The sequence below is a fragment of the Lissotriton helveticus genome, chromosome 4_1 (assembly GCF_964261635.1).
Source record: "Lissotriton helveticus chromosome 4_1, aLisHel1.1, whole genome shotgun sequence".
In the NCBI taxonomy this organism is placed as follows: domain Eukaryota; kingdom Metazoa; phylum Chordata; class Amphibia; order Caudata; family Salamandridae; genus Lissotriton; species Lissotriton helveticus.
In genome coordinates this window covers 773,977,940-773,998,627 of record NC_136063.1, presented here as the reverse complement: position 1 = coordinate 773,998,627, position 20,688 = coordinate 773,977,940, and positions in this window count along the sequence as shown.

The following is a 20,688-nucleotide window of genomic DNA, read 5'->3' as shown; positions in this document are numbered from 1 at the left end:
GGAAACAACATGTGATATGCCTAGGGTAGCTAAAAGACCGATCCCTGCGTTATTATACGCAAATGATGCGGTGCTAATGGCTCGCACGCCGGTGGCTCTACAACGCCTTGTAACATCTTTTAATGCATTTATGACTAATTTGGATTTGCAAATCAACTGCTCCAAGACATTCACCATGAATTGTGGTCCTGGTTCAGGGAGAAGAAGGAGGCGGGTGTTCATTAAAGCAAGTCCTATAGACTATACCGCCACCTTTTCCTATCTTGGCATTTTATTCCATGAAGCAGGGAATTGGACAGATGCGATAAAAGCAAGGAAAGCCCTGTTCTGCAAATCTATTACTGCCCTTAAAAATTTTGCAAAAAAGATGGGGAAAAAACCCACTGTAGAACTTTTGAAAATCTACAATGCCACTTGTGTCTCTATCGCGGTTTATGGCGCGGGACTTTGGGGGTATGACAATGCTAAATCAATACAAGTTGTTGAAAATAAATTCTTGAGATACATCTTAGCTGTACCTGAGAGTGCCTCAAGTTACATTTGTCATACGGAACTGGGGCAACGCTATATTGAAGACACAATTAGAATTCAACCAATATTGCTGTGGCATAGGGCTTGGACTAGCGATGGATGTGTACTGAACCGTGCTATTCTAAGGGATGGATTAAGTTTGGATTATGCTGGGAGGATAAGGTGGTTTACATACATTAGGGACTTTTTTGAAGATATGGACTGTATGAGTTATTATGACAATCCTTTGTCCATGTGTAACATCACGAGAAAGGCACTAAAAACAAAATGTATGAAACACCTGGAAGAACGTAGAATGACAGTGGAACATAAAAAGAAAACTGTCTTAGCCCACCTACCTGTATCAACTCAAGGGAAAATCCAACCATACTTAACCCTTTGCTTGACTGAATTTACGCGGTTTATTTTGACCAGATTCAGGTTAGGTATCCTCTTTAGGGCCCTTAGTTTCCCTGCAATGAATTGCTGGTCCTGTAATTTGACTAAATGCCCATGTGATGACCTATCGGAACAGTCTGACATCCATATCATATTTTTCTGCAAATATTATACTCTACCCAGGAAAAGATTGATTATACCAATTTTAAGGGAAATGGGGGTGAGACGTTGTAGGGTTGCCTTTCTGGAACTCCAGAAATTAGATGTTATTTTTAATGTTGCTTGCATTTCGGAATTTTTTAGCAATGTTTTTAGATTACGTAAATCAATTTGAACTTAAATTTAATTCATATTTTATATGGTACTCTATTATTATGAACTGTTTTTTTTATGTACTTTTATGGTTATTATTCTTTTAACCGAATAAAGTCAAATTGAATTGAATTGAATTGAATTTCCCCCTATCTCTTTAGAAGAGGTCACTGCATTAATCACTCAGATTAAGAGTGGTAGCCCTCAGGATATCATCCCAGCCCGCATTATGCCTATGTTGGCAGAAGTCCTTGGCCCATGAATTCAAAAGCTAATCAATCTATCTCTTAGTATTGGTGAGGTCCCGAGAGACTGGAAAAGGGCGCTAGTGAGACCATTGAGGAAGAGCACCGCTATTCCCTGGACTGAATTTACCAATTTAAGACCTATCTCTCTTCTCCCCTTTATGGGCAAAATCATAGAGAAATTTGTCAATAGACATTTGTCAAAATACATCGAAGAGACAAATGGACTGGACCCCTCCCAGTCGGGTTTTAGGCCAAGACACAGCACCGAGACCACTTTGCTGTCAATCGCAGACGATCTACACATGTTCCAGGATAAAGGCTACTCTGTTATCCTGGTTCTGTTGGATCTGTCTGCGGCGTTTGACACTGTGTCATATGACATCATGACCACCAGGCTTGTTAACATCGGCCTGGAAGACAAGGCTCTGGCTTGGTTGAGGAGTTTCTTGACAGATCGCACCCAAACAGTCACCTTGGGTGCATATCGGTCAGAGGAGTTGGGAATCTCGAAGGGGGTGCCACAGGGCTCTTGTTTGAGCCCTACCCTTTTTAACATCTATGTGGCCCCCCTAGCGAACATCATGAGATCCCATGGGTTCATCCCTGTGTCATATGCGGATGATACCCAACTCCTCTTTCCTTTTAAATCCCTTACGGATGAGGTCAGGAAATCCTTTTCCCAGGGGATGAAGGCAGTGGCCCACTGGATGGCATCTAACCTCCTGCAATGCAATGTTGCAAAGACGGAGGTGATGCTGTTCGGTGAGGCCAAACTCCTGTGGTCCCCCGACTGGTGGGCGCAAGATCTTGGCCCAGTCCCTGAGCCCAAGCAGGTGGTTAAGAATCTCGGTGTTCGTCTAGACCAGGAACTTTCTCTCAAGCAACATGCCAATCAAGCGGTGGGGTCCTGTTTCCACATTATTGGGATGTTGCGGAAAGTATTCCCTCTGCTTCCTGATTCAACCAGGAAAACCTTAGTACAGGCCTTAGTGTTGAGTCGCTTAGACTACTGCAATGGGTTACTTCTTTCAGCTAACGAGGGAGTAATCTCTAGTTTGCAGGTAGCTCAAAACACCGCAGCTCGCCTTGTTCTTAATCAGCCCCCCCCGCACCCCCTCTAAACCCCTCTTGACCACTCTGCATTGGCTTTCCATCAAACAGAGTGTGAAGTTCAAGGCCTGTTGTATCATACACAAGTGTCTTCAGAGGAAAGGCCCCATGTACCTGTCCAATAAATTCTCTCTCTATGTACCCTCGCGATCCCTGAGATCTAGTGAACAGACTCTGCTGCGGGTACCTAGAGCAAAAAAGTCAAGACAAGGCGATAGAGCACTTTCCATTGCTGGTCCAATGCTGTGGAATACCCTCCTACTTTCCTTGAGACTCTGTAAGGAGCACCTCCCCTTTAGGAGACAGTTAAAAACCTTTCTATTTCAAAACTAATATGTTACACTGCCAGTACTGTTTATTTGCAATAAGGCTGCCAAAGGCGCGGAGATACTCCTTCGGGATATGATCCTAGCGCGATACAAACCCGCAAATAAATAAATAAATGATGACAATTCCGCAAGCAGAGTGTGTGGCTGAATGTATAGCAGCTTTACTTTTACAACAGTGTATAGCTAAGCACATACTGCTGTATGGTTCACTACAATACTGAAACAGTAGTATGATAGTGTCTGCTGGAAGTGTAAGGATACACACTGAGGAATTGAAGGTATACAAGACAAGTTTGCTGGTGCATAGAACACTACATGCACAGTCTATAGGCCTGTTTTCATCCATGAGTATCTAGATAGTGAGTGGATGATTACAGTTCTACAAAGAAAGGGCCTCACTAAATTTATTACGGCTTCAATTTTACCATGGTACAATGGAAAAGAACATACTGCTGACTGACTCACTACAATACTGAAACAGCAGTGTCAGAGTGTTTGGTGGAAGTCTAACGATACAGACTGGGGAATTGAAGGTATAAAAGACAAGTTTGCAGGTGCATAAAAGACAGAATGCATTGTCTATAGGGGTTTAAAGCAGTCAATGGTGTAAGACCTACTTTGCTCCATGAATACTTAAGTACTGACTAGATGATTATAGTTCTGCAAACGAAGTGCCTAACTAAATTTATAACAGCTTCGGTTTTACCACAGTACATAGATAAGCACATACTGCTGAATGACTCACTACAATACTGAAATAACAGTGTCAGAGTGTTAAGGGGAAGTGGAAGGATACAGACTGGGGAATTGAAGGTATAAAACACAAGTTTGCAGGTGCATAGAAGACTGCATGTATAGTCCATAGGGATTTTAAGCAATCCATGCCCTAAGACCCACTTTGCATATTTTAAATCAATACAAAAATGTAAAGAATGTATAGCTGAATCTATAAGTACTTCACTTTTAGTACAATGAATACATTAGTAGATAGTGGTCAAAACTTTATTATTTTTAAACAATACATTTATTCTTCTAACATCTCATAATTTAACAGAGCTTCTAAAACAAGTTCATAAGGTATTTCATACACATCAATTCCCTCGTTAGCAGTTTCGGAATTAATTTGTTATAAAAGTTCAACATCATTTAATGCTTCCACAACATCTGCATCAAAGCTTTCGTCTTCGAAATCATAGCTCATGTCTGCAGCACTAATTTGCCCTTCTTCACTCTCATTGCCTGTGACAGATTCGATTAATTCTTCAATTACACTCAAGGTAATTTCCAAAACCTCCTCAGTATGGGTCTGTTCTCTTTCCATAATTTTTCTCTTATGTTATAGCTCCTTGTATAAAAATATAAACAGTTCATTTGATCAGTTTTCTTAATATATAATACAAAACTAGCATTTTCACCTATTTTGGCCTAAAAAAAATATTATATAAGTACCATTGTCTAATAACATTCCATTAGTAGAGTTGTACTCCTTTATAAAGTTATATAAATATAATTACTTATAAAGATATCCTGTTCTTAAGTTTTCTTAAATTTTGAAACCAGTCACTCCTTATGACTATAAGAAAAGACTCAGGCTATTATAGTAAAATGCAGGACTAAAAATGTAGAATATGTCTGTTCACCTTACCCATTTCAAAATAGTAAATGTGTTTTAGTAAAATGCTAGAGATACTATTGATTGTCTAGAATAACACTGTGTATCTGTGTATATTTAGGTACCATTATCACACTAGTTTTTGAATACTTCATGTCTTTTCACAGAAATAAACTCTTAAAGACCTATCCAGTACTCACCTTTTAACATAATTAGAAAGTAGTAATTCCTTATATAAGTCAAAAATACTCACAGCAACAGGTATAGAACACTTGTACACTCACTATATAATTTTTTGAAATGTCTTTAAAAGATACAAACTATCTTTAAACACTCCATCCTTGTTTTGTTACTTCAGCTTGGTAGAAGCACATTCCATCAACCATTTTTAACAGTTACTTGTACTTACCTTAAGCATAAAAAATAATACAAAAATTATATATTATAAAATTACCATCTGTGGAAGACACAAAAAAATACAATTACAATATATCTTTTACAACACAAAATAATTTGTAAAGTATTACATTTTCCTTTTTTGCTGTTCTCAGAATATATTGAATTTCACTAGAAACAGTGACTTCAATAGTACTCATCACATAACAGCGGGCAAAAAAAAGTCAATCAATAAAATTATCTTAAAAAAACATTCAACATTCTCAATAACAATCTAAAAAATAGAAATAAAACATATCTTAAATGTTTTTTTCTAAGAGCAATTTCTTACTTAAATATGACACATCTCAAACAATCATAAAATAACAAAACAAAATGATACATTTTCATACACTGTAAATAATGTTACTTACAAATATATGCTGACAAAATATACAACAAAATGTCCTTAATGGTTTCACATACTTTTCCACACGACCTAATACTATGCGTCACATTCTTAGTTTGGAAATTGTTTAATAGTAATCCTGAGCGTCTGCCTCCCAGCCTTCTGATCCAAAACCACCGACATCATTTGCTCGGTCCCCCAGTGCTCATCCCTCAGCCCGACGCTATTCAACATCTACATAGCCACCCTCACACAAGTGGCCCACCATCACAACCTCATAATCATCTCCTATGCCGACGAAACCCAGCTCATCCTCTTCCTCACCAAGAAGCCACATACCACCAAAAGCAACCTCCACGACACAATGAAGGACGTCACAAACTACATAAAGAGCAGCTCTCTAAACATGAACTCGCACAAGATGAAGGTACTCATCCTCAGACCCACCCCCTCAGCCTCGGACGACTCCTGCTACCTGACTACACTGTGAACAGTACCAACACCTACCGACCATGTCCTCAACCTAGGATTCATCCTCAACTCCTCCCTCTCCATGTGTAAGCAAGTCTACACCATCTCCTCTTACTGCTATAACACCCTCCACATGCTCCGCAACATTTACAAGTGGATAAGAAGAAGAACAGTGCCACAGGCCCTCATCAGCAGCAGACTACACTGTGGCAAACACTCTACACAGGAATTCCAGCCATACACCTACAACAACTACAACAAAACCAAAAGACCTCCACCTGAGTGATCATCAATGTCCCCTGCTGCAGCCACATCATCCACCACCTGATACACCTACACTGCCTCAATATCAACAAGAGGATCACCTTCAAGCTCCTCACCCTCACTTACAAAATGACCTATAACTCCAGACTAACCTACCTTAACAGCAGTAATCCTAAAAAGGCCAAATTGTGTTCCTAAAATTTTGGCTTTCAAAATATTAGGTAAGAATTTGATAATTATTTAGGCAAACATTGTTTAAAAACCAATTGACTATCATTACAATGAATCCAGCCTTTCAGACACTTTAAATAAACAGTGTAATGTCCAGATGTTGTATAAGGTCCATCATGAAAAATAATTGCAACAGCTACAAAAGTTCTTCCTGATATTGAAACTTGACCAGCTACAACATTTTTAATTAAAGTTTCCATTTTTCATCCATTAGCTCTACAACGTTGCAGCATTAAAATTACATACTGTCCATATCTTTGTATAAATAATGTTAATGACGTTTCTGATTTACATTGTCCACACTCTACGTTTTGACTTGCTCCTCTAATTAGATTGTTAAAAGACACTGATTCACAGTCAGGTAAAGTCAAATATATGAATCTTTCACTGTCAATGTTACTGCTGCATGTAGACAAACAATTTTCACAGTTATGTTATCATTCATAAGAAAGGGCAAAAAGATTTTTAATATCTATACCTTCATCTTCCAATACAACAAGTGTAAACATTACAAATTCCTGACAATCTTACTGACTATTCTGCGTAAATTGAGTAGAACCAGAACATATGTCCAAAACATTTTGAATATCAGAAACACTTTGTATTTTACTTTTATCACTACTACATTTCTCATAAACAGAATACAACAACGAACAGAATCTTTCTTTCCGATTTTCAACAATTTGCTGTAGCAAACTTTCAAGAAAAAAACAACATTAACAACTACATTAGCATAGCAGTTGACACCAGAACTATTTTCAAACTGATAACCAACATTTTCTTCAACACTGTCCTTTTTCTTTTTGTTTGCAATCACAACTTCAACTTGGTTTTTTCCTTTCTCTATAGCTTCACTACAGATTTTCTCAAATCTTCTTTTTCTACCTACCACAAGCTTTTCAAATATTGGATATTGACCTAGATTGGGTGCATATTCTCTTCTTAACCTATTATACTCTTTCACACAACTTGCATCTGCACTAATCTTTGTCTCATCAAAATCAATCAAGTACAATCCAGATAAAGTTCTCACTCGAGACAAAGCAACATATGCCATACGCTCTTTGAACACAGTACTTCCAATATTCACTAAAGCACTATCTACACTTAAACCTTGAGATTTATGAATGGTCCCCGCATACGCCAAACAAATAGGAAACTGTTTTCTGCGAACATACAAATATTTTACAAGGAAAAACCGAGATGAAAGACTAAATTGTTGTACTTCTTCAATTTCATCAAATTAGATTTTCAAAAATTCTATACCATCTCTATTTACATAATTAACAAAATTAACTATTTTACCCATTGCTGCATTTACTAAACCTTTTTCCACATTCAAATTACGTCGTAAAATTACCCTACAGTTTACACATGTATATAAATTCTTATCTAAACCAGCAGTTTTACTTATCGATTTCTTCAACTTTTCAATCAAACTAATAGTGATTCCTTCATGTTCTATTTGATCAATAGCTTCCAATTTTATAATTTCTTCATTTTCCAACTTTAACATTTCTTCATTGAATATAGAACATTCACGCAGTGTTGGCATTACGCAGATTACAGATTTGTTTTCTACAATTCTCATGTATATTTTCTCTGGGACAATATTTTCATTTGGAAACAAATTGGAAAGTAATCGTCTCTGTAAAGCTTGTTTGCCATATTCAGTCACTTTTCTAATTCTTATATCTTGAAGAATAGTTGCATAATCAGCATCATTTGCCTGTCGCATATTTGTAATAAGTTCCTCATACTCAAAATATGACCAAATGTTTACATTTCCAATGCTCCCCAAAGACTTTCTAGTATCTTCATGCGCCAGTGTCTTAAACACTGGTTGTCCTTTTACAGGAGTAAGCTGTAGAAGATCTCCAAAAACCATGACGTGTTTTCCTCTGAATAATACGTCGTACTCTGTTTTAATAATTTGCTGCATTTTTAAATGCACAAAGGCAAGCAATACGTTTGATACCATGCTTACCTCATCAATAATGAGAAGTTTCATTTTCCTCAAGACTCTTGAAACTTCACAACAAGCTTCTCCAGATAGCTTGTGGTATTCTAATTTGTTTTCATGCTCTACTGGTAGCATTAATAAACAATGTAAAGTAATTCCTTTAATATTGTGTGCTGCCAACCCAGTTGGAGCAGTGACAACACAAGACAAATGCGACTCAGTTGTTCTCTGTAGATAAGTTGTAATTACTTTAATTAAAAACGTTTTCCTGTTCCAGCTTGTCCACTCACGTACATTCGGATAGATTGAAATGCTGAGCAACTGCACTCTTTCTTTTCATGAAGTAATCCATGGTCAATCTGTTCTCACACTTGGTCATATATTTATTTCTGCTCAACATTTAGGTGTCGATTCCGATCCGGTAAAAAGCGCTCCGATTTGCAGTTCGGAGCGTTTTTCCCCGTACGAATCGCACCCGTAGGCGTCCCCGTACGATTCAGCAAGTACGATCACAAATAAATGCGTGGCTCCGTACGACTCGTAAAAAACACCGTACAAATCGAAAATCCATACGAATTGCAGTCGGCTGACGCACCACGCAGCGTCCGTACGTAAATAGACCGCGCCTTCCGACCCAGGAAGTACGATCCGTGTCGAACACACTCCGTACGGCTCTTTTGCTACGAGAGCTCTAAACTACCGTAAACCCACACTCCGGCAAACCCGGCACCCGGTACACGACAAGCAAGACATGAACGCCATCGTCCGTGTCATCCCTATCCTGTACGCCCACCACCTCGTATATAGAAACCGACGACGGCGCAGAAGGTGAGTACAACGAACTCCAACATACCTGTACGTGTTGCCATACGGGCACATCTCCATTGCACGACTGTCATGTCTGGGTACGTTGCACCACACACTCCCGCACAACACCAGTGTCATACGGAGACGTACCGCACCTACGTCATCGACTACGGGGTACGGTACGTCACCGCACCCCACCAGGGTTATACGTGCCGCATGTACGTCATCCAGCTCGGGGTACGGTACGTCACCGCACAACACCAGTGTCATACGGAGACGTACCGCACCTACGTCATCGACTTCGGGGTACGGTACGTCACCGCACCCCACCAGTGTTATATGTGCCGCATGTACGTCATCCAGCTCGGGGTACGGTACGTCACCGCACAACACCAGTGTCATACGGAGATGTACCGCACCTACGTCATCGACTTCGGGGTACGGTACGTCACCGCACCCCACCAGTGTTATACGTGCCGCATGTACGTCATCCAGCTCGGGGTACGGTACGTCACCGCACAACACCAGTGTCATACGGAGACGTACCGCACCTACGTCATCGACTTCGGGGTACGGTACGTCACCGCACCCCACCAGTGTTATACGTGCCGCATGTACGTCATCCAGCTCGGGGTACAGTACGTCACCGCACAACACCAGTGTCATACGGAGACGTACCGCACCTACGTCATCGACTTCGGGGTACGGTACGTCACCGCACCCCACCAGTGTTATACGTGCCGCATGTACGTCATCCAGCTCGGGGTACGGTACGTCACCGCACAACACCAGTGTCATACGGAGACGTACCGCACCTACATCATCGACTACGGGGTACGGTACGTCACCGCACCCCACCAGGGTTATACGTGCCGCATGTACGTCATCCAGCTCGGGGTACGGTACGTCACCGCACAACACCAGTGTCATACGGAGACGTACCGCACCTACGTCATCGACTTCGGGGTACGGTACGTCACCGCACCCCACCAGTGTTATACGTGCCGCATGTACGTCATCCAGCTCGATGTACTCATCCAGCTCACCGCACAACACCAGTGCAATAGACGTGTGGGACATATGTCTGCCAAGTTATTGTATGTGTAAGTATGAGAGTGTGTGTCTGAGACGACCCCCCCCCCCTGGCCACCTGTGCCCAGCATCAGAGTGCCCAGCATCAGAGTGCCCAGCATCAGAGTGCCCACCACTGCCCAGCATCAGAGTGCCCACCACTGCCCAGCATCAGAGTGCCCAGCATCAGAGTGCCCACCACTGCTCAGCATCAGAGTGCCCACCACTGCCCAGCATCAGAGTGCCCACCACTGCCCAGCATCAGAGTGCCCAGCATCAGAGTGCCCAGCATCAGAGTGCCCACCTCTGCCCAGCATCAGAGTGCCCACCACTGCCCAGCATCAGAGTGCCCACCACTGCCCAGCATCAGAGTGCCCAGCATCAGAGTGCCCACCACTGCCCAGCATCAGAGTGCCCACCACTGCCCAGCATCAGAGTGCCCACCACTGCCCAGCATCAGAGTGCCCACCACTGCCCAGCATCAGAATGCCCACCACTGCCCCGCATCAGAGTGCCCAGCATCAGACTGCCCACCACTGCCCCGCATCAGAGTGCCCAGCATCAGAGTGCCCACCACTGCCCAGCATCAGAGTGCCCAGCATCAGAGTGCCCACCACTGCCCAGCATCAGAGTGCCCACCACTGCCCAGCATCAGAGTGCCCAGCATCAGAGTGCCCACCACTGCCCAGCATCAGAGTGCCCACCACTGCCCAGCATCAGAGTGCCCACCACTGCCCAGCATCAGAGTGCCCAGCATCAGAGTGCCCAGCATCAGAGTGCCCACCACTGCCCAGCATCAGAGTGCCCACCACTGCCCCGCATCAGAGTGCCCAGCATCAGAGTGCCCACCACTGCCCAGCATCAGAGTGCCCAGCATCAGAGTGCCCACCACTGCCCAGCATCAGAGTGCCCACCACTGCCCAGCATCAGAGTGCCCAGCATCAGAGTGCCCACCACTGCCCAGCATCAGAGTGCCCACCACTGCCCAGCATCAGAGTGCCCACCACTGCCCAGCATCAGAGTGCCCACCACTACCCAGCATCAGAGTGCCCAGCATCAGAGTGCCCAGCATCAGAGTGCCCACCACTGCCCAGCATCAGAGTGCCCACCACTGCCCCGCATCAGAGTGCCCAACATCAGAGTGCCCACCACTGCCCAGCATCAGAGTGCCCAGCATCAGAGTGCCCACCACTGCCCAGCATCAGAGTGCCCACCACTGCCCAGCATCAGAGTGCCCAGCATCAGAGTGCCCACCACTGCCCAGCATCAGAGTGCCCACCACTGCCCAGCATCAGAGTACCCACCACTGCCCAGCATCAGAGTGCCCAGCATCAGAGTGCCCACCACTGCCCAGCATCAGAGTGCCCGCCACTGCCCGCATCAGAGTGCCCAGCATCAGAGTGCCCACCACTGCCCAGCATCAGAGTGCCCAGCATCAGAGTGCCCACCACTGCCCAGCATCAGAGTGCCCACCACTGCCCAGCATCAGAGTGCCCAGCATCAGAGTGCCCACCACTGCCCAGCATCAGAGTGCCCACCACTGCCCCGCATCAGAGTGCCCAGCATCAGAGTGCCCACCACTGCCCAGCATCAGAGTGCCCACCACTGCCCAGCATCAGAGTGCCCAGCATCAGAGTGCCCAGCATCAGAGTGCCCACCACTGCCCAGCATCAGAGTGCCCAGCATCAGAGTGGCCACCACTGTCCAGCATCAGAGTGCCCACCACTGCCCAATATCAGAGTGCCCACCACTGCCCCGCATCAGAGTGCCCAGCATCAGAGTGCCCACCACTGCCCAGCATCAGAGTGCCCACCACTGCCCCGCATCAGAGTGCCCAGCATCAGAGTGCCCACCACTGCCCAGCATCAGAGTGCCCAGCATCAGAGTGCCCACCACTGCCCAGCATCAGAGTGCCCACCACTGCCCAGCATCAGAGTGCCCACCACTGCCTAGCATCAGAGTGCCCAGCATCAGAGTGCCCACCACTGCCCCGCATCAGAGTGCCCAGCATCAGAGTGCCCACCACTGCCCAGCATCAGAGTGCCCAGCATCAGAGTGCCCAGCATCAGAGTGCCCACCACTGCCCAGCATCAGAGTGCCCAGCATCAGAGTGCCCACCACTGCCCAGCATCAGAGTGCCCACCACTGCCCAGCATCAGAGTGCCCACCACTGCCCAGCATCAGAGTGCCCAGCATCAGAGTGCCCACCACTGCCCCGCATCAGAGTGCCCAGCATCAGAGTGCCCACCACTGCCCAGCATCAGAGTGCCCACCACTGCCCAGCATCAGAGTGCCCAGCATCAGAGTGCCCAGCATCAGAGTGCCCACCACTGCCCAGCATCAGAGTGCCCAGCATCAGAGTGGCCACCACTGCCCAGCATCAGAGTGCCCACCACTGCCCAGCATCAGAGTGCCCACCACTGCCCCGCATCAGAGTGCCCAGCATCAGAGTGCCCACCACTGCCCAGCATCAGAGTGCCCAGCATCAGAGTGCCCACCACTGCCCAGCATCAGAGTGCCCACCACTGCCCAGCATCAGAGTGCCCAGCATCAGAGTGCCCACCACTGCCCAGCATCAGAGTGCCCACCACTGCCCAGCATCAGAGTGCCCACCACTGCCCAGCATCAGAGTGCCCAGCATCAGAGTGCCCAGCATCAGAGTGCCCACCACTGCCCAGCATCAGAGTGCCCACCACTGCCCCGCATCAGAGTGCCCAGCATCAGAGTGCCCACCACTGCCCAGCATCAGAGTGCCCAGCATCAGAGTGCCCACCACTGCCCAGCATCAGAGTGCCCACCACTGCCCAGCATCAGAGTGCCCAGCATCAGAGTGCCCACCACTGCCCAGCATCAGAGTGCCCACCACTGCCCAGCATCAGAGTGCCCACCACTGCCCAGCATCAGAGTGCCCACCACTACCCAGCATCAGAGTGCCCAGCATCAGAGTGCCCAGCATCAGAGTGCCCACCACTGCCCAGCATCAGAGTGCCCACCACTGCCCCGCATCAGAGTGCCCAGCATCAGAGTGCCCACCACTGCCCAGCATCAGAGTGCCCAGCATCAGAGTGCCCACCACTGCCCAGCATCAGAGTGCCCACCACTGCCCAGCATCAGAGTGCCCAGCATCAGAGTGCCCACCACTGCCCAGCATCAGAGTGCCCAGCATCAGAGTGCCCACCACTGCCCAGCATCAGAGTGCCCACCACTGCCCAGCATCAGAGTGCCCACCACTGCCCAGCATCAGAGTGCCCAGCATCAGAGTGCCCAGCATCAGAGTGCCCACCACTGCCCCGCATCAGAGTGCCCAGCATCAGAGTGCCCACCACTGCCCAGCATCAGAGTGCCCACCACTGCCCAGCATCAGAGTGCCAAGCATCAGAGTGCCCAGCATCAGAGTGCCCACCACTGCCCCGCATCAGAGTGCCCAGCATCAGAGTGCCCACCACTGCCCAGCATCAGAGTGCCCACCACTGCCCAGCATCAGAGTGCCCAGCATCAGAGTGCCCAGCATCAGAGTGCCCACCACTGCCCAGCATCAGAGTGCCCAGCATCAGAGTGGCCACCACTGCCCAGCATCAGAGTGCCCACCACTGCCCAGCATCAGAGTGCCCACCACTGCCCCGCATCAGAGTTCCCAGCATCAGAGTGCCCACCACTGCCCAGCATCAGAGTGCCCACCACTGCCCCGCATCAGAGTGCCCAGCATCAGAGTGCCCACCACTGCCCAGCATCAGAGTGCCCAGCATCAGAGTGCCCACCACTGCCCAGCATCAGAGTGCCCACCACTGCCCAGCATCAGAGTGCCCACCACTGCCCAGCATCAGAGTGCCCAGCATCAGAGTGCCCACCACTGCCCAGCATCAGAGTGCCCACCACTGCCCCGCATCAGAGTGCCCAGCATCAGAGTGCCCACCACTGCCCAGCATCAGAGTGCCCAGCATCAGAGTGCCCAGCATCAGAGTGCCCACCACTGCCCAGCATCAGAGTGCCCAGCATCAGAGTGCCCACCACTGCCCAGCATCAGAGTGCCCACCACTGCCCAGCATCAGAGTGCCCACCACTGCCCAGCATCAGAGTGCCCAGCATCAGAGTGCCCAGCATCAGAGTGCCCACCACTGCCCAGCATCAGAGTGCCCACCACTGCCCCGCATCATAGTGCCCAGCATCAGAGTGCCCACCACTGCCCAGCATCAGAGTGCCCAGCATCAGAGTGCCCAGCATCAGAGTGCCCACCACTGCCCAGCATCAGAGTGCCCAGCATCAGAGTGCCCACCACTGCCCAGCTCGTACATCATAAACATACCATTGTCAACCTCATTACCCTCAGGAGATAGACACATTTTAGTAGACCGAAATGTGAACATCACACCAGCTCCCAGGCACCCAGCAGTCACAGACATCATCACACAAACTACAAATCTGAAAAGAAAAAATGAGCTTTATTCAGCGGAATCACAAAAGAAAAGCAAATGAGAGTCCTCGCTCATTAAAGGCCAATGGCCAGTCCAATAGAGTCTCAGCAATAGCTTGTGCCTCCATGGGTGTCATCTCACCCAAACATGCCTGCACATGGCGTTTAATCAGCTGTGCTGACTACGGGGGCACCATCTGTGGAATCCTCCGGCACCGCATGGACAGGAGAGGGAAGGACAGGTGGAGTGGGTGCAGGTGTAGTGGATTCATCCACACTGGTTGGGGCATCGCCGAAAGTAGATTCAAAAACCTGGCTGCACACCTCAGCCAGGGCGGAAAAACTACCACCTGAACCCGGGGACACATTGGGGGTGGAGGTACAGGGCTGTGAGTCAGTCCTACTGGGTGTGTGGATGTGTGTGTGAGGTGTCTCCCCTCTCCCTGTGGGTGTGCCTACTTGCCCTTGAGACTGTGTGCGTGGAGCTTTGAGCTTCTTATGCTGTGTGTGTGCGCTGGGTGTGTCTGACCTGTGGCGTGTGCGTGTATGCTGTGTAGGTATGTGAGAGGCAGAGGTGGATGGCTCCGAAGGATGGGGGGGGGGACAGATGCTGCTGGGTGTACATAGCTGCCGTCAGCGTTGATTCAATGGCAGCCACACTCCGACGCAGATCAGACATGGCTGATGACATGCCCTCCATGAACGACACCACCTGTGTAATCAGTTGTGTATGTCCATGGAGGACAGACAGCATGGATGCCTGACCTACTGCAATCTGCCGGAGTAGGTCCACTGTCTCAGCACTGAGGGCAGCAGGGGACACAGGGGCAGGGGCTGCGGTGCCGGGAACAAAGGAGACACGGGGGCTAGCACGGACCCTAGGCACACCAAGGAGTGGGAGGTTGGAGATGGACTGGAGGAGGGGAGGGCAGCCAAAGATGTATGAGTGACCATTGCTGCATATTCCCCCCCCTCCTGAGAGTCTGTCTCGGATTCGTCGGCATGGTACGATGTGTCAGTCACATGTCGTGCGGCCTGTAGACTCTCCTCCCACTCTGTGCCACTGCCTCCCTCTGACACCTCCCAGCAGGTGGCACTGTCGGTGTGTCCCTCCGCCTGGTCCGCGCCTCTGTCTCCTCCAGATTCAGATGATGATGCTGTGAGCAAGGAGAAGAATTAAAACATATCAGTCACCTGTACACATCAGACATATCAGCTGCAAATCATATGGCCTCTTTCGTCAACATGGCATGCATCATGAGTCACATGACACATAACTCTTCATAATGACAATTCTACTTGTGGAGAAATGTCAGAGACACACAGCTCAATGTAAGGTAGGAGACAAGGTATAGGCAAGGAAAATACTTGTATGAGAGACACAATCATGATCCACTGCCTGACAACAGGATAGCTGATGATGCATAACAGTTCATTACCCAACCCTGCCACCCAAATCAAGACCTGGTCATGTTTGATTCGCTTTGACTCTGTGCCACATTAGAAAAGTCCTGGACAAACTGCCATGTGATGCCATCCTGGGACCTGAAACAAGTCTTCCATCACCTCACACTGCCATCACCGCTTTGTACATCCAAAGTCACATTGTGTGGCAAACCATCAATACTATGTACAAAGAACATGCCACAGATGGAGAGAATATGCACACACGCACTGCCCAGTGTGAGTATGCAGAAGTCCAAAATATAGCACATGTACATTGTGCACCTGCAGCTAACACAAGATAATTAGAAAGTGTACCATGGACAAAGGCCACTGAGGCTGACTTGTGCACAAAACACTTGTTGAGACTCAAGAACAGTGCCACAATATGAAGAAGGGCAGACATAGTGCACATGTGGTGCTACATTTAAGGTACGAACAGGTGTCACATACCCCCCTACAACATGAAGATGTGCAAAGGAAGATGCAACTTGAGACACTGCACCATAGGAGTACATGTCAAAAACAAGCATTAGCCAAAGCAAACCTCTACTGTGGAGTAGGGCAAGGCATGTAAAGAAGCAGCTGCTGACAGAGGGACAATCGAATTCCAATGCATGAACTGCCTGTCTGACTACACCACTCAAACTATGGGAGTGTGACCATGCCGTAGAGCTCTTCAGGTACCATTTCTCACACACATGACTACAAACAGACATGTACCTATCCCCTTCGTGCTGCTGTCCCTCCTGCAACTGCCTATGGAGGTCTGGGAACACCACTTCCAGGACCCGGAGCATGTTGGGGGTGAGTTGCCGGCTGCCGCCATGCCGGCGTGGAGCTTCCAGCTTCAGCTGGACTCGGGCGATGCGGCGGCTCCAGCACCGGATGTCCTGCCACCTCTTCTTTATGTTTCGAAGCCTCCTGCGAGGCCCCCCCTCTCTCCGGACAGCCCTGGCGATGTCCACCCAGATTTCACCCTTCTCATAGGCAGATACCTGTCACAAATGTAAAGTTACAGAACATCAGTATACCTGGTGCATGTTCCCAAGACACCCATATGTCCACAAAATACATGATGACAATAGGGCAACATATGGCACACACATTAGCATCATTGTCCAGGAGTATGGGGCCTGTGTGCTAACAAAACTGCTTAGCATGACATAGTAAATCTACAGATTACATGAGGGCTGTAAAACACTCTTTGAGCATGACACTCACTGAACAAGATATGCTATATCTGGGTGCAATGCAGCACGTGACATGCTGTCACACACCACACTACAACAAATAACTCTCTTCTAACAACACTGTGCACCCTGGCACTCACTCACAACAACATTGCATCTATCCAGTATTACTACACAGTGGCTATGATGTCACACACACAACAGGTGCACACTCCAAGGTATTGCACACATCACTCACCTGATCCTCTGGTCTCCCATACAGCTTGCTGAAGTTTGGCAGGAGGGCATCCAGAAGGGCCTTGTTCTCACCATCAGTGAATGCAGGTGCCCTCTCCATGTTCAGCTAATCAGGGCCAGAGGATTCAGAGACAGCAGCTGTGGTTAGCACACCAATGTTGTGCAGGCAAGTGCCCTCCCACAGCCACATGCTGCCTTATATCTGTGCTGCAGAGGGTCTGTGAGTCCAAGGAGTAGTGTGTGATAGGCCACCATAATTTGCATCCTATGTTCCATCCAATCACATCACACCTAAGCCCATGACACACATATGCATGGTTTGAAAATAGAGCCAGAGCTGAACAACAACTTTCGCAACATTGTATACTTTTTCCTAACTGAATCTTCCAGGACACCTGTAGGAGTGTAAAAAACTCCGTATCCATGACAACCTGGTTGCATTTGGAACAGTACACTGTTCCCCTAGTTGTTCCCTATGCATTTTTTAAAATCCACACACAAGTACGGTGACATTGCCATTGCCAATGCTACACATTGAATGGTGTAACGATGCGTACACAGGCCCGTACCATTGGGGTACGCTCAGCTCGCGTAGAGCCTAAAGGCGATAGGGAAACGATGCCTACACAGGCCCGTACCATTGGGGTACGCTCAGCTCGCGTAGAGCCTAAAGGCGATAGGGAAACGATGCGTACACACGCCCGTACCATTGGGGTACGCTCAGCTCGCGTAGAGCCTAAAGGCGATAGGGAAACTATGCGTACACAGGCCCGTACCATTGGGGTACGCTCAGCTCGCGTAGAGCCTAAAGGCGATAGGGAAACGATGCGTACACAGGCCCGTACCATTGGGGTACATTGAGTCAGACATGGTCAAGTGAACGATTGTGTAGGCTGCGTCCCTGTCCACCTTCATGTCACCATTGGCAGAGTCACACTAGGAAATCACACAGCAGGGATGTAGTCTACACTCATGTCAACCATGTGGATGCATACATCAGCATGGCACACATACATCAGTATGTGCCAGGTTTGGCAGACATTGAAGAAGCACAGGGATTGTGACCCTGTGCCTCAGTTGATGTGTAAATAGCTTGCACAACATGTCATCATTCATGATGCACATGTGCATCACATGCATTCAACAATTTCAACACGATTAACGTCTGCAACATGTAGCGTGGCACATGAACACTCGAATGGGCCACAATTCAGTACAGGGAACTGCCACATGATGACAGGAACATGCCCACTGTCACAGAGGTGTCATAGCCGCACAGCATGACCCTGTGTGACCACGTCATGTGTGTGCCTTGTGCTACATTGTGCATGCTGTTAGCATATGCCATGAAGAGGTCAGTAAAGTATTACTCACCTCAGAATATCCACACATGTCATCCTGGACATGGCAATTTCCGTAATACCGTACACTTGTGTGTTGGTGTATAATTCCTCTGGCTCTGCAAGTATCCTTGGCGTTGTGTCTGCCCTGATGACGTTATCTGAGTAGTCATATGTCACCTCTGCGTCCACACGTCAGGTCCTCTGTTTGTTTCTCAACACCAACGCAGGTCCGGTCTAAGTTAAAGCTTACACATTTTGTACCCTAAATCATTGTACTAACACTTCAGAACATTTACCTTTTATTGTCATACTCAAGACCGTGCCAATAGGGATGTCACTTACAAAGCCTGTGAGGAATGAAAAGGCCTCATGATGGTGAGTGACCCTCACCGTCTGTGTCTCCACGGTTTTCACGTCAGGCACAACAACAAGAGCTGCTCCAATTGCGGGGAGCTGACATATGAATCCAGGTGTGATATGTCCCACAAGCCACTTAGACTCCAGCAGTTGGCACAGCAGCACAATAGCTCATGGTTGGGATGTAGGACCAGTGCATGTGTGTGGGTGTGGAGACATGTGAGCCCCTCATTAGTACATCATTCCCCAGGCGAAACTCGTCAGGTAAACAACAAAAGTCAGAGATGTGTAATTGCATTGACAAATAACCATGATGCAAGTGCAATGCTGCATGGGATTAGGGTGACGGCGACCACACGGCTCCATCAGAACAGCAGCCATCGTAGCCAGCACCACGACCTACGGTCCCAGCCCTGCATGTGACACAGGAGGAGTAAGTGCACTTCCTCATGTCCATGATGTCCCTCACCCCGGCCAGTGACTCTGCATCAGCTTCTGGCCCACCGTACCCGTCAGGGGGCAGTTGCGCCTCAGTTGATATGCCCCTGACGCCATCATTCGCTGAGTGACGGACGCAGGCGGTGCATACGTCCCAGAACCGCTGTGACAGACATGATCGGAATGTTCATCCAGGTCCCCGCTGGTGCAACTCACAACCTCACTGCCAGATCTCCCCCAGGTGTCAGCCGTGGCGCCATTCTGGGGTGGTGCTGGCCCCGATAACACACACTGTACGGCTCCGCCGTGGTAACTGTGTGGCAGAACACCGCTCTTAATGCTGCATGGGAATGTAAACATCAATGAGCTGGCCACACCTCATTACAATTGGCGCAAATGAGTATTGGGAGGGTCAAGAAGACCCACTGGCAAGTGAGTGTCAGTCCCAACACCACAGGACAGGTGGACTGGGGGATGCGAGTGTTGTGGACACCTAGCCAGACACAGGTGATGTCTCAACTCAAAAGATGTATTTGGATGATTTGGCAACGTTCAGTGTAGTGTTTATGTGGGCGGTTGTAACCATGGCCCTTCATCTCCCTGTTGTTGCGGTGAGGACCAACTTGTCACTCAGGTCCTTCAACTACACTAACGCTACGCTGAGCCTCTGCAGGCCTATCTTGATGAGAGTACTGTATGTATATTTGCAAGCATGTACAGCCACGCAGCATGTTTGTCTGTACATAGGCACGTTGTCAGACCCCCACTGCCCTACCCGGACTGACCATGTTCCCTGTCCTACCACCCCATCCCAGGAAGCATCTGCATGCAGCCCTCAAAACCACAGAACACATTCACGTTACCTACGCTGTAGAGGGTATCCAAGAGGTACAGGCACTACGCAAAGATGTCATCATCCTCCCTGACTCTGGGAGTGATGTTTAGCTACTTGACATGCATCTTTGCCTGCTACCCACACTCTCTGTGGGATATGTTTGTGTAACAGCTGCCAGTGTATGCGTTGTAGGTACAGCCAAAACGTGGCCACGCCCTTGTCGGATGCCAATCAACAACACTACTTTTGTTCCGGTGTGGCCTGGATAGCCACCACTCACTGGTCAGATCAATGACACCCAGGGAGGCTAATTAGTCCTA